The sequence below is a fragment of the Hippopotamus amphibius genome, chromosome 10 (assembly GCF_030028045.1).
Source record: "Hippopotamus amphibius kiboko isolate mHipAmp2 chromosome 10, mHipAmp2.hap2, whole genome shotgun sequence".
Lineage (NCBI taxonomy): Eukaryota > Metazoa > Chordata > Mammalia > Artiodactyla > Hippopotamidae > Hippopotamus > Hippopotamus amphibius.
The window spans coordinates 111,691,190-111,706,603 of record NC_080195.1 but is presented as its reverse complement, the minus strand read 5'-3'; the positions used below and the strand labels follow the sequence as shown (position 1 = coordinate 111,706,603).

The window sequence follows — 15,414 nt, the reverse complement described above, 5'->3', positions numbered from 1 at the left end:
CTGAAGCCCATGTGCCTAGAACCTGTGCTCCACAACAAGAGAAGCCACCACAGTGAGGAGCCCACGCACCACAATGAAGAGTAGTGCCCACTCACTGCAACTGGAGAAGGCCTGTGTGCAGCAACGAAGACCCAACACAGCCAATAAATAAATAAATAAATTTATTTAAAAAAAAAAAAGCTCATAGAAAACAATCGTGGTTACCAGAGGCAGGAGGTGGGGGGAAGGAAATCGGATGAAGGCAGACAAAATGGAAAAATTTCCAGGTATAAGATAAATACGTACTAGGGATATAATGTGCAATATGATAAATATAATTAACACTGCTGTGTGTTATATACGAAAGTTGTTAGAGTAAATCCTAAGAGCTCTCACACAAGCAAAAAAAAATTTTTTTCTGTTTCTTTAACTTTGTATCCATATAAGAAGATGGATGTTCATTAAACTTACTGTGGGTCATTTCATGACATATGTAAGTCAAATTATTATGTTGCATACCTTAAACTACAGCGCTGTATGTCAACTATACCTCAGTAAAGCTGGAAGGAAATTTTTTAATTTTTAAATTTTTAAAAATTAAGTTTGCTGATTACATTTGTTTGTATGCTTTGTGCCTGCTATGTAATACGTACAATGTATTTATTAAAAAATAAGTTTTTAACAAGTTTTTATCCTATTTCTAGGAGATTCTGATTTATGTATTTGACTGCCAGGTAATGGTATGATCCACAAAGATCCTTGACTACTATATTTTCTTCATAGATTTTTACCATTTCTCTTTCTATAATACCTCTTTTACCTAGTTAATGCTTTTGGTCTTAAATTCCTCTATTGCTGATATTATTAATGCCACTCCAGCTTTCTTTTTGTTTGTTTATGCCCTTCCTTTCAATTTTTCTTTGAATTATTATTTTTTTATTATTATAAATAACATATGTCCCAATCTTTGTTAAAATCTACTTTCTTTTTTTTAAATAAATTTATTTATTTATTTATTGGTTGCGTTCGGTCTTCGCTGCGGTGCATGGGCTTTCTCTAGCTGCAGTGAGCGGTGAGTGGAGGCTACTCTTCGTTATGGTGCGCGGGCTCCTCATTGCTGTGGCTTCTCTTGTTGCGGAGCACTGGCTCTAGGCATGCGGGCTTCAGTAGTTGCAGCACACAGGCTCAATAGTTGTGGCTCACAAGCTCTACAGCATAGGCTCAATAGTTGTGGCACATGGGCTTAGTTGCTCTGAGGCATGTGGGATCTTCCTGGAGCAGGGCTCAAACCCAGGTCCCCTGCATTGGCAGGTGGATTCTTAACCACTGCACCACCTAGGAAGTCCCAAAATCTACTTTCACTGACAACTCCAATTTAAGTATAGGCAAGTAATCTCCTATATACACTCTAACAGATACTGAGTATAAACTCTGGGTGAAATTTTTAAAAATAAACTTTCTTTAAAACAGAAGTAAAGGAAAGACAAGAGGAGAATGAACTAAAACAAGAAGATTCAAGAGGAGGTTGACTTAAAAGGTGAGAATGATTTGCACATTCAGGTCCACAGCTGCATTATTCACAATAGCCAAGAGGTGGAAACAATCCACATATCATCAGTGGGTGAATAGATGAACAATATGTGCTATATACATACAACAGAATATTATTCAGCCTTAAAAAAGAAGGAAAGGAAATCCTGATATACACTACAACACAGATGAACCCTGAGTACATTATGTTAAGTGAAATAAGCCAGTCACAAAAAGACAACTACTGTTTGATTTCACTCATATCAGGTAACTAAAATAGAAAAATTCATAGAAACAGAAAGTACAATGGTGGTTAACAGGAACTGGGGATAGGGAGAAATGGGGAGTTTTATGACTACAGAGTTTCAGGCTTACAAAATGAAAATGTTCTGGAGATCTTTTGCACAACAATGTAAATATACTTAACACTACTAAACAGTAGTGTTTTTCAAAATGATTTTTAAAAAGTGAGAATGGTACTGGGTGAGTTGCTGTTCTCAGGGCTTAAGTCTGAGAATAAGCAAATCCTGTGAGAGACACAAAACCACAACACTAAACCCACAGGTTTTGTGGGGGGATTTTTTTGGGGGGAGGGGGTTTGTCCTGTTTTGTTTTTTGCCTGGAAAATCAAAAAAAAAAACAAAAAAAAAAACAGAATCTGGGGCAATCACAGCCCCAAGAAGATGAGGACAGAATCCTGGACAGGAGAGAGGTAGATGGAGGAGCCCAAATTCTGTTTACGAACTGCCAAAATCTCCAGCTGAGCCCAGAACAAGGTGTGCATGGGATGTGTTTAAGCTAAAGAAAAAGAACTCAACTCAGATTTAAGCTGCTACTAGAAACATAAAGTTTGCAGTTTGAGTACAAGAAAGTAAATGCCTACCTACTGAAACAAACATAATCAACATTTTTCAGAGGAATGTAACAAAACAGTCTGCACAACAGAACATTCACTATGTCCAAGTATCCAAAACACCTGAAATATATAGAACAAGGAAAATGTGACCCATCCTCAAAGAACAAAAAGCACTAAATAGAGATCAGTCCAGAAAGAACCCAGATGTTGGAATTAACAGATAAGGATTTTAAAACAGCTATTATAACTGTGCTCAAAGATGTAAAGGAAAATATGCTTACAATGATGAAACAATTGGAAACAGCAGAGAAATAAAAACTATAAAAATCAAACAAATGGGACATTCTAGAACTGAAAAAATACATCTGAAATTAAAAACTCACTAGACTGGATTCAGAATGAAGACAACAGAGGAAAAAATAAGTGAACTTAAAGACAGACCAACAGAAATTATTCAATTTGAAGACTAGAGAGAAACAAGAGTTTTAAAAAATAAAAAAAGCTTCAGGGAAATATGAGATAATGACAAAAGACTTAACCTGTAATTAGAGTGTCAGAAGGGGAGGTGAGAAAAAAAATAGGGCAAAAATAAAATTTGAAAATGTAATGGCTGAAAACTTCCTAAATTTGTTAAAAGACATATATCTACAGATTCCAGAGTCTCAGAAAATCCCAATAAGAACAAACACAAAGGAAACCATGCCCAGGTACATCATAATCAAATGACTAAAAGCCAAAGATAAAAAGAAAATCTTGAAAGCTGCCAGAGAAAAATGATATATTACATACAGGGAACAATGATTCAAATAACCTTCATGTCTCATTAGAAACTGTGGAGACCAGAAGACAGAAGGAAAAACCTTTTTAAAGTGCCAAAAAATTGTCTGGGTAAATATAAAAGACTATATTTCCTCTTATGTCTTAAAAAATATATACAGTCGACTATTCAATGCAAAAATTGTAATATTACATAGTTGAGTTGATGAGGTACAAAAATGTAATATACATGATACATATAGCATAATAGATGGGGGATGGTAAATGGATATATATGATTGAAATGTTTCTTCGTATTATAAATTGTTACAAGATTAGACTGTGAAATATTAAGAACGTACACTACCATCACTAGAGCAAGAAGCTAACAAGCGAAAAAATAAATTAAAAGGGAATTCTAAAGTACATCCAAATAACCCAAAAGAAAGCAAAAGCACATAGAATAGAGGAAGAAAAGGAGAGGGGACAAACAAAAAATGAATAATAAAATGATAAATCTAAACACAATGAATTCAATGATTACTTAAATGTTAATAAACTAAATGGTCCAGTTGACAACAGAGATTATCAGAATGAATAAAAATGCGCAAGACCCAATTCTATGTTGTCTACAAAAGAGACACTATAAAGACACAGGTAAATTGAAAGTAAATGGGTATATATCTTTTATATACCATGGAAACAATAATCATAAGGAGTCTGGAACGGCTTTGTTAAAATCATAATATACAGATGAGAAGACAGAGTGTTACAAAGTTTTTTTTAAAAAGACATTTGATAATAAAAAACAGGCCAATCCATTAGAAAGTCATAACAGTCATCAAAATGATTGTGCCTTTAAAATATATGAAGCATAAATTGGCAGGATTAAAGGGAAGAGCAGACAATCCACATAAATGGGGATCTTAACATCCCTCTCTCATCAACTGCAAAACTATTCAGGAATCCAAGCTAGGAAATTTCAGCCACTTCAAATTTATTAGAACAACTGATAGAGCTGGTTTGATTCTACCATATTGACTCATTAGAGCTCATCTGTCTTCTGTCATGCTTTTCCTTCCCTTCATTTTACAGACTTAAGTTTCTCTTCATTCTGTTTTCCTCAGTTCTGCACCATCCTGCCAATCTAAATGTCCTGAAATGTTTTTCTATTTCGCTATTGTTCACCTTTCTGTTCATAAAGCTTACAGTTCCCTCTTAATAAATCACAGTTACATAAATACGTATGATTCCCATCAAAATGGTTTACCTGCCCTCCCCACATTGAGCCCAGACCTCAGAACATCGGTATTTCCCTTCTTTTCTCCATATCCCCAACCCAGAATGGTTATTCTCACATATGTCATTTTTCACTTACGCCTTCCACAACTCCTGGCTTTTTCTGAGGTTGTTTAAATTCCTGACGTCACTATTTTGACATGGTTTTTCTTTACAGAGGTGGTTCTCAGCTTTAGGAGCACCTTTAAGGCACCTGGGACCTTCCCGCCCAGAGACTTCCATTCAGTCCATCTTGGATGCAGCTCTGGTATCTCCTGGTACTAAAACAGCTCCCCTGGTGCTTCTGCTGTACATCTAGAGGTGAGGCTGACAGCCAGGGTCTGCCATCCTCCCAGTTGTTCAGGGGCCTGCCCCATCCCCCCTTCCAATTCACACTCACCGCTCCTCCCAGGGGAGACCCTTCTGTGGGCCATCGACCACTGCTGAGACTAAGGACAGGATGGAGGTGGGGTGAGAGGGGTCCAGCTGCCAGGCTGCTCCAAATCAATCACTGCCCAGAGCCCCTCCTGCAGCAGGAATGCCCACCTGGGACCTGGAGGGCCCTGAGAGTTGCACCCACCTTTGCCAGCGCTGGGGCTTGGGTGCTTCTTCAAACCAGTCCTTTCTGCATTCCATTTTGCAGGGACTCTTGCCTAGTTTCTGGTCCTCAGACGGCAGCCTTTGGTTCGCCTACACAGTCGGGAGACAAGGGGCTGGAGGGGAGGCCACAGCATCACTGGCAAGTGGAGGGCCCTCTGCTCTCTCTTAGTCATGAGTTCCTTCTCCCTGCTCTTCACTTTCTTCCCCCACGCTTTTAATTTATTTATTTATTTATTTTCACAGTAGGTCTTTGTTGGTTATCTATTTTAAATATAGCAGTGTGTACATGTCAATCCCAACTCCCTAACTATCCCTCCCCACCACCACCCTTCCCCACTGGTAACCATAAGTTCATTCTCTAAGTCTATGAGTCTGTTTCTGTTTTGTAAACAGGTTCATTTTTATCATTTTTTTTAGATTACACATAGAAGCGCTATCACATATTTGTCTTTCTCTGTTTGACTTACTTCATCTAGTGTGATAACCTTTGCTCTTTCCGGAACCCCTCTTGTTCACGTCCTAGGTTTCCTGTGGCTGACTTCCAGACTCTGGCTTTCCCAAATGATTTCTGTTTCTTTGCATTTTATTTCATGTTGGAGGTATTTCCTTCTGTTGATCTTGAACCACAACGTGGGCCTCAATCACATCTGCTCTTTCTGCTGCTCATCTTGCAGGTTCAAATTAGGAAATTTCAGAATGTTTGTTTCTGCTCCAGATTCATGTCTTTTACTATTCTCATCAAATGTCTCTGTCTCCCTCTGCTTCTTCCTTTCATGCTCCTTCCTTTGAAGGCACCTGGATCGTCTGTTCGGCCTGGTCTTCTTCCGTCAGGTTACTGGGAAATGCTGCACTCACTGAAATATTTCTGCCATGACTCAAAATCGCTTTCAACAGGAGCTCACTAATCAATCAGAAAATGAGGATCAAAACTTTTAATCACACGTCATTTTTGGCCCCAAATTACATTATCCAGACATATTATCTGCACCTTCTTCACCAGACTTGGATGGGTCCTAAGAGAGAATCCATCTTCTGCTAGAGGATGCGACCTTGACCCCAATAGACGAATTGGAATCCTCTTGAGAGATGTCAGTGTCACCGTGGGAATGTCAGGACATCCTGAGGTGGCTGCCATGACAAAAGTTCCACTGGGATGTTCACTCCGGCAGCATTCTGCAAGTGTGATGCTTCGACATTGGTACTTATTGCTACCAGTTGCAGGAAAATCTAATTATTGATACATACACATACAACTGGATATTTTCCATTGGTATCTTATTAACACTCCCCCAACTAAAATAATGTATAAAAGACAATGACCCTAGTGCTTCCTTGCCTGATATTTGACGACGATGTTCTAGGTTATCAATCCTAACCTTAGTTATTTGCTTTAAGTGTTAACTTTGTCATATCTTTACTACTTCAATTTCAATCTAGCATGGTCTAGGGCAGTAGTTTTCAATTAGAGATTCCCATCACCTACTCATATAGTTTCATTAATATATAGATGTTCAGGATCTACACCAGACCTACTGGATCTCATTGCTTGATATTGTTTACATATTCCTACCATACATGCTAAGAAGGTGCTTGTCATTCATAGTATATGGCATGGTACATATGCTTGGTATATCTGCAGTATAGTTCTTTGGAAAATTTTGTTATATCAAGATTTTTCCTCTATTCATCTGTTATAAATAAGATACAATGACTACTGTCATCTGTGAAAGTAAGCTTAGTGATTATACTTTGCCTAAAACTTTTTTATATTGACTTTATTATTTCATATTGCATGCCACAGAAACAGCCAAATTTTTTAACCTATCACCAAGTACTTCTTTAAAAAATGTCTGAGGTAACACGGATTTATAACATTATATAAGTTTTACATATACAACATTAAACTTCTCCTTCTGTATAGCCTACAATGTCCTCACCACCAAAACTTTAGTTTCCATCCATCACTGTATAGTTGACCCTCTTTACCCATATTGCCCTCTCTACCCATATTGCCCTCTCCCTCACCCATCCCCTCTGGTGACCATTACTTTGTTCTCTGTATCTACACATTTGGTTAGGCTAGTTCATTTATTCTGTTTGCTTGTTTGTTTATTAGTTTTTTATATTCCACATACTGAGTGAAATCATACAGCATTTGTCTTTTTCCATCTAACTCATTTCACTTCTCCTAATACCTTTAAGATCCATCCATGTTGTCACAATGACAGGACTTTGTCTTTTATATATATATACCAATCACATCTTCTTTATCCATTCATCCATTGATGGGCACTTAGGTTGCTTCCATATCTTGGCTATTATAAATAACACCACAATGAACATTAGGGCACATATATCTTTTTGAATTAGTGTTTTCTGTTTCCTTTGCATAAACACCCAGAAGTGGGATGGATGGATCATATGGTAATTCTATTCTTAACTTTTTAAGGAATCTCCATACTGTCTTTCATAGTGGTTGCACCAATTTACATTTCCACCACCAGTGCACAAGGGTTCCCTTTTCTCCACATCCTCACCAACACTTGTTATTTGTTGTCTTTTTGATGACAGCCATACTGACAGGTGTGATGTGATATCTCATGGTGGTTTTGATTTGCATTTCCCTGATGATTAATGATGTTGAGAACATACAGAGCCTGTTGGCCATCTGTATGTCTTCTTTGGAAAAATGTATATTCAATTTTTAATTGAATTGTTTGTTCTTCTGATGTCAAGTTATATGAGTTCTTTGCATATTTTGGCTATTAATCCCCTGTCAGATATATTGTTTGCAAATATCTTCTCCTATTCAGTACAAGGGAGAAGTAGGTTTTTTGTTTTGTTAATCTTTTCCTTTGTTGTGCAAAAGCTTTTTCATTTGATGTCATCCAGTTTATTTTTGCTTTTGTTTTCCTTGCCTGAGGAGACAGATCCAAAAAAATATTGCTAAGACTGATGTCAAACAGTGTTTTCTTCTATAGTTTTATGGTTTCTGGTCTTACATTCAAGTTTTTAATCCATTTTGAGTTAATTTTTCTGTATGGTGTGAGATGGTGGCCTAATATCAATTTTTTTACATGTGGCTGTCCAGTTGTCCCAATACCACTTATTGAAGAGACTATCCTTTCATTTTTTGTTCTTTGCCTTTTGTTGTAAATCAATTGTCCACATATGCATGAGTTTATTTCTGAGCTCTCAATTCTGTTCCATTGATCTGTGCCTTTTTTCCTCTAATACCATGCAGTTTTGATTGCTATGGGTTTGTAATGTAGTTTGAAAGCAGGGAGTGTAGTACCCCCTTTGTTCCTTTTTCTCAGAATTGCTTTGCCTATTTAGGATCTTTTCTGGTTCCATACAAAATTTAGAATTTTTTTTTTTTCTGTCTCTGGAAAATGTCTTGGAATTTTGATAAGGATTGCATTGACTCTATAGATTGCTTTAAGTAATATGGACATTTTGACAATATTAATTCTTCCAATCCATGAACATGGAGTATCTTTCCATTTATTTGTGCCTTCTTCAGTTCCTTTCACCAACATCTTATACTTCTCAGTGTATAGGTCTTTCACCTCCTTGGTCAAATTTATTCCTAGGTATTTTATTCTTTTTGCTGCAATTATAAATGGAATCATTTTCTTAATTTCTCTTTCTTCTAGCTCATTATTAGCATATATAACCAAATTTTCTTGTTAGGCGCATTATTCTTGTTATCATTTTCATCGTCTTTCAAATTTGAAAATTATCGATAATAAATTAACCACAGTCATTTTAAGTCTTTTGTCATACACAGATATTTTTCTCAGCTTCCCCAGAAGCTTTTGTAATCAGCTATAAGAAAGAATGCTTAATGTACTCTGTAGAATGACTGCTCAGCACGCCACAGAAAAGGATTATACGTCAAGTACTTTGGGCTATAGGCTTCTAATGGCATCAGTTAAAGAACTTTGAGACTATACCACTGGACTGAGTCAGAATTTCCAGAACTCTAGTTGAGATGTAGATGGATTCCTGAGACTTCCAGTCTCAGTTCTGGTGGAACAAGAATTATTTACATAGGACAGAATGAATTAATGAGGGATGACTGCAGTTTTTGTTTGGAATATTGTTAATGTTACTTTAACACCCTATTTCCTGGATATGTAAGGAAGCCCTCTGCTTTTGGTTTCTTTTATATATATATATACATGTATATATATAAATTTATTTATTTATTTATTTATTTATGGCTGTGTTGGGTCTTCGTTGTGGTTGCTGTGAGGGCTTTCTCTAGTTGCAGAGAGTGGGGGCTACTCTTCATTGTGGTGCTCAGGCTTATCATTCCGGCGGTTTCTCTTGTTGCAGAGCATAGGCTCTAGGATGGCAGGCTTCAGTAGTTGCAGCATGTGGACTCAGCAGTTGTGGTGCACGGGCTTAGATGCTCTGCAGTATGTGGGATCTTCCTGGACCAGGGCTCAAATTTGTGTCCCCTGCATTTGCAGGCAGATTCTTAACCACTGTGCCACCAGCGAGGGCCCAAACCCTCTGTTTTTGCTTTTAAGCTCTTTATAAATCTTAACATTGTAGTAGACTCTACTTTTGTACATTGAAATGAAACATTTGTAAATGACACTCTCTCCGCCTGACCCCTACAGAATTCAAAAATTTTAATTGAATCTTTTTATTTTTTATGGCAATACAGTTATTTGCCTAAGTTCAGTAAGAATCTATGTTCCTTGTTACCAGGGCATGATTGGAAACTGATTATGCAACCAAGGCCTTGCCTGAGTATGGTATTAAGAATGCTGCTCATAGGCAAAACATCCTCTAACATGAATCGTACCAATGTCTTCTTTGGTCAGTCTCCCAAGGCAATAGAAATAAAAACAAAAATAAACAAATGGGACCTAATCAAACTTACAAGCTTTTGCACAGCAAAGGAAACCACTAAAAAAGAAAAGAAAAGAAAGCAAAGACAACCTACAGAATGGGAGAAAATATTTGCAAATGATGCAGCTGACAAGGGCTTAATCTCCAAATTATACAAACAGCTCATACAACTCAACAACAAAAAACAAACAACCCAATCGAAAAATGGGCAGAGACCTTAATAGACATTTCTCCAAAGAAGACATACAGATGGTCAGTAGGCACATGAAAAGATGCTCAATGTCACTAATTATTAGAGAAATGCAGATCAAAACTACAATAAGGGGGGCTTCCCTGGTGGCGCAGTGGTTAACAATCCACCTGCCAATGCAGGGAACATGGGTTCGAGCCCTGGTCCGGGAAGATCCCACATGCCGTGGAGCAACTAAGCCTGTGCGCCACAACTACTGAAGCCTGCGCACCTAGAGCCCACGCTCCACAACAAGAGAAGCCGCTGCAATAAGAAGCCCATGCTCTGCAATGAAGAGTACACCCTACTCTCCACAACTACAGAAAGCCCGAGTGAAGCAACAAAGACCCAACACAGCCAATAAATAAATAAATTTATTTAAAAAAATACAGTGAGGTACCACCTCACACCTGTCAGAATGGCGTCATCAAACAGTCTACAAATAACATATGCTGGAGAGGGTGTGGAGAAAAGGGAATCCTCCTACACTGTTGTTAGGGATATAAGTTGGTGCAGCCACTGTGGAGAACAGTATGGAGGTTCCTCAGAAAACTAAAAATAGAATTACCATATAATCCAGCAATCCCACTCCTGGGCATATACTCAGAAAAAACTATAAATTCAAAAAGACACATGCACCCCTATGTTCATAGCAGCACTATTCACAACAGCCAAAACATGGAAACAACCTAAATGTCCATGACAGATGAATGGATAAAGAAGATGTGGTACATACCCTCACTATTGCATGCTTAGGTACATGAGGTACTAGACACACACCTGTGCTATATCCTTACACTCCTTTCCAAGTTCATAAACCCACCAGTTATGTTGCTGGGGATGGGGTTCATCTTATAATGAATTTAAGGATACCCCTTTCAAAGAAATGACAAAATTGTCAGTTACATTTTTTTTTCAGTTACATTTTAAATTGTGCATGATTTTAGTTCTCTCTATGCAATGTTTGATGGATACATCTTTAAAAAATGGTCAAATGGCCTAACCTTTTAGCAATAAAATTGTGTGCAATAAAAATGCTTACCAAACTGTCACAGGTGGGAGAATTATTAAACCCCACAATTCTGTACCGCAAAACCAAATTTGTAGATTTTTTTCAAATAGAAAAAAAAATCCAGAAAATTAAATGGAAAGACCTGCAGTAATGAAATATTAAATTCAATTTCAAGTGCACAAAAAGGTCAGAAGCCAAAAAAAAAAATAAATTTCAGGAACAACATTAATTTTCTTATACCTCATGTATGCCTGAGCTTAAATGCCCCAAGAAACCAGCCAGACCCAGGTTGGGGAAGGGGTGGGGATGCACAGGAAATGTAGGAAGAAGCAGCCCAGAATAGGAAGAACTAAGAACTAAGAGTAATGAAAAAAGTCAGATAGAAAATATTTCATTTGTTTTCAATTTCCAAAGTTGAAGTCATACTGCATCAACACATATCAACACCAGCAGAAAGGCATACAAGCAAAAGCAAAAGTACTGGACTTCAACCATGACATGCCCACAGTACCCAAAGTTCAGTCTGATTCTTGGTTCCTTGCCCCATTACATTTCTGGGCTCCTGTTCTTAACCTCACCATAACTGTACTTCAATTCTGGCCAAAGATAACACGTCTTATAGAATGGTTTGGTGGGCATTTGGACTCAGCCAGTTGAGATGTGTCTACATGAAGAGGACTACTGTTAGAAGCAGTCACCGAAAATCTACAGCTTCAGTTGCAGGACCAGCAGTAATAATTCATTTTAGCAATATGTATTTAGGAAGGGATGGGGGACATCAGAGAAACTTTAAAGGCAACATTTTAAAATAAAAATCATTGTGTGAAAAAAGAAAGATGTGGTAGATATATACAATGGAATACTACTCAGCCATAAATAAGAATGAAACAATGCCATTTGCAACAACATGGGTGCAACTAGAAATTACCACACTAAGTGAACTAAGTCAGAAAGAGAAAGAGAAAGACAAATACCATGATATTGCTATTATGTGGAATCTAAAATATGACACAAATGAACCTATCTACAAAACAAAAACAGACTCACAGACAGAGATCAGACTTGTGGTTGCCAAAGGGGAGGACGGGAGGGAGAGGGATGGACTTGGAGTTTGGGGTTGGTAGATGCAAACTATTACATTTAGAATAGATAAACAACAAGGTCCTACTGTACAGTACAGGGAACTATATCCAACCTCCGTGGACAAACCATAATGGAAAAGAATATTAAAAAAAGAATGTACATGTGTGTAACTGAGTCACTTTGCTGTACAGCAGAGATTGGCGCAACATTGTAAATCAACTATACTTCAATAAAAAATAAAATAAAAGAATGATACTCATTGAATCAGAAATGACCAGATACTTGTGAAGAACTAAGGCTGAATTTTTATGGAGACAATTCTTACTTACAAAGGTCTCTTGGAGAAACCGGCCTGGTACTTGGCCTGGTATAGCCTGCCTAGGACAAGAAAACTGTTCTACAAGCAATAATGCTGCTTATAAGACGTAATATCATTTAATGAGCATACATTTTCTCCTTAAGAGTCAAGAGTGTCTATTTTTAGCTTAAGCAAGATTTATTTCCTTGCTGACACTTCTCCACAATGTTGTTTACTACAAGACGATACTGTGACAAATAATATCGTTTCCATAAATCATCAAGTGTCTGTTTCCCAAAGGATACTTGAACGACTTTGCTGAGTACACACGCATAAACACTTATAAACCCAAGCAATGCACCGAAGGTTCTAGCATGGACTGGGCTTCTAATTAGTGGAGTATCTTTGTGAAAATCACCTAAAGTTCTTGGGTTTCGAGTTCCTCCTTTGGGAAGAGAAGGCTCTGGACTGGATGTTCGGTCCCTCTACACTGGGCTTTATAATTCCATCCGTTTCTTCCATTTAGTGAAAGAGAATTTCACGCAATATGACAAAACCTAAGCACAAACCAGGGTGGGATCTAAAATCTGAGATTAGGTCATTTTTCTTTTAATGGGACAAGATGAAACAGAGCAGCGGGTGAAATAGAATTATACATATTGGTGTGGCTGTATCTCAAAACATAATGAAAGAAGCAAATTGCAGAACATTCCAAAAAATATGATACCAATTAAGCATTAAAAATACAAAACAACACATGTATTGCTTGTGGAGATAAATACAAAACTGTACACATATTAATTGGATAAAAATTAAATTTTAATATTCAAAAAATAGTCTTTTCATGAGAAGTGAAGATATACATTGGGTTATGAAGATGCATTTAAGATAAAAACTCATCACAGTACAGTCCCCCTTCAGAGCACAACAAAATCAGAAACCAAATTTTAAAACAGAATCTATTGGTCCTAAAATCAAGAAGATTAAACCACTTCGTTCCTGATTCAATCCTTCAGCAATTCATACCAATTCTTCCTCCAAAACAGATACTGAAGTCACCCACTTCTGTACTGTTCCAACCCCACCATCCCAATCCAAGCCGCCATGACTATAGTAATTTGTGCCACTTCAATCCATCTGTCCAATTGTACCCAAAAAGAGTTCTACGGAAGGAAATAAGCTTACTGCCCTGCCTAAAACCCTTATGATGTCTTTGCGGCACCTAAGATAGACTCCAGAGCACTGCTGTGGCCCATGGGCCTCCCACCTGCTGCTCCCACTTCTCACAGTGCCCCTTGCCCTCACTCCAGCAACTCAGGCCTCATGGCAGCCAGGGTGGCTCTTAGGAATCTCCAAGATCTTTCCTGCCTCAGGGCCTTTGCACTTGCTCTTACCTTTGCCTGAAACACAGTTCCCTCCACCCTTCCTTTCCTTCTTCAAGCCCCAAGTGACCTGAGTGTCCCCACCAAGAAATATACCTTAACACTAACGCACTATCTCTTAAACATAACAGCTAAACTAATGTGACCCAGTTAACAAACTCCTATACCAAATAAAAAAGATTAAATTGCATATAATAGCTTTTAGCACTTTTTTAAACTGCTAAGAATGCGTATGAGATATGTTGCATTTAAGTTGACCAAAGCCAGAAAGGTATTTCATTAAAAGGGAAGATTTTATCCTCCTATAGAACCATTAACCAACTGTGAAATCTGCATGTTACATTTGGAGAAGGAATTCATGCTTCACCTGCTCGGGTTAACCTAAGCACTAAGAGAACTCAGGTGTCATTACCTGAAGAACGCAGACACATGGAAGACAGCACATCCATAAGCCTCTGAGACACACCCATCTCTATAAGATAGGATTTTGAGTTGTGTCTCCTATGGTGAGAATGAACTTGGACTCAGTCATCACAAATCTCTTTTGAAATGAAGCTGGGCACAAACAAATTAATTAAGAAATAAATGAATCAGGGACTTCCTTGGTGGCGCAGTGGTTAAGAATCTGCCTGCCAATGCAGGGAAACAGGTTCAATCCCTGCTCTAGGAAGATCCCACATACCACGGAGTAACTAAGCCCGTGCACCACAACTATTGAGGCCATGTGCTGCAACTACTGAAGCCTGAGCGCCTAGAACCCATGCTCCACAACAAGAGATTCCACCACAATAAGGAGTCCTCGCACCACAATGAAGAGTAGCCCCCACTCACCACAACTAGAGAAAGCCCGTGTGCAGCAATGAAGACCCAATGCAGACAATTAAATAATTAATTTTTTTAAAAGAAATAAATGAATTAGACAAATGTGTGCCTGTCTTGTATCCATGGAGAATCATGTATGAGATGCTTGGTAGAGGTAAGGATGCAGTGAAGGCAAGGAATAAAGCCAGGTGATCTCCATCAGACATTCACCTTCGTGGTATTTGCTTCATTAGCATAATTCTTTATTTAATTGACATAATTATACATAATCAATGCCAAAACAACACCAGAGGGGGAGAAAACACAATATTTGCGACATCATGACAAACTTGATTCTTGTTCTAGAATCTAGATATTATTGTTCCCTCCTTATCAAGTGAAAAAGGCAAAATTCATCTTAAATAAGAAATAATTAATATAGGAGTACATATCATTATAAAATCAACTAACAAACTATTATGAGAAATTCATAACAAAATAATTTCATAGATATACCTTGAGAATTTATATTTTTATATATTTAATTAATGCACTTAAAATTATTTCATGCAATGCTTCTTAACTTAGGTATTGTAAAGCTTACTATAACAGGGTGTAAACAGAGCAAAAATAATAAAAGCATAGTTCTGAAATGTGTTAGTAGAAACCATGCATTATATCTATGCATAAGAGTTCACCAGAACAAGCAGTGTAATAAAATCATGTTAATTTAAAGATCATCAC

The 15,414-nt window shown here is 37.6% G+C and overlaps 1 protein-coding gene across 2 annotated transcripts in view; it reads right to left on the bottom strand.

Moving 5' to 3' along the window:
* Nucleotides 1–15,414, bottom strand: part of SH3BGR (SH3 domain binding glutamate rich protein) — a 62,074-nt gene that overhangs the window by 24,212 nt on the left and 22,448 nt on the right. The window lies entirely within an intron of this gene.